Here is a 558-nt window from a genome sequence, read left to right as displayed (position 1 = left end):
ATGTGTGTGTATGTGTGTGTGTGTATGTGTGTGTGTGTGTGTGTGTCTGTGTGTGTGTGTGTGTGTATGTGTGTGTGTTGTTGTTGTTGTTGTTGTTGTTGTTGCTGTTTTTGTTGCTGTTGTTTTTATTTTGTTTTTGGTTTCTGGTATAATTACTAATGCTTAAAGGGGGCTCTCGTGGCCTAGAAGTTACAGTGTTCTCCTCTCGTTCAATACGTCCAGGGTTCGAATCTGGATAGCGACGGGACATTTTCTTCTCTAAAATGTTCTCCTTTCACCTCCTTTCCTGCTCACTAACAATGTTCTGTCGTCTGCTTTCGTCTCCGCTTTCTGCCCCCACCCCCCTCACCTCCTTTGCCCCCTCCTCTGGGCTCCTGACTATTTCTGCAGCCTTTTTACTTCTACTCTTTGGCTCCTTCTTAAGTCTGTCTTTCAGCCACATCCCTGATCTTATGGTAGGAAAGATGAGCACCTAGCCTTCTCAGAGAAGGGCAAAACGTTTCGGAGGTCTCGTGTGCAAGTTGCGCACATTAAAGATCCCTTGGCGGTTCAAAATCG

The sequence above is a fragment of the Aplysia californica genome, unplaced genomic scaffold, assembly GCF_000002075.1.
Source record: "Aplysia californica isolate F4 #8 unplaced genomic scaffold, AplCal3.0 scaffold01191, whole genome shotgun sequence".
Lineage (NCBI taxonomy): Eukaryota > Metazoa > Mollusca > Gastropoda > Aplysiida > Aplysiidae > Aplysia > Aplysia californica.
Note: the sequence above shows the minus strand (reverse complement) of the source record.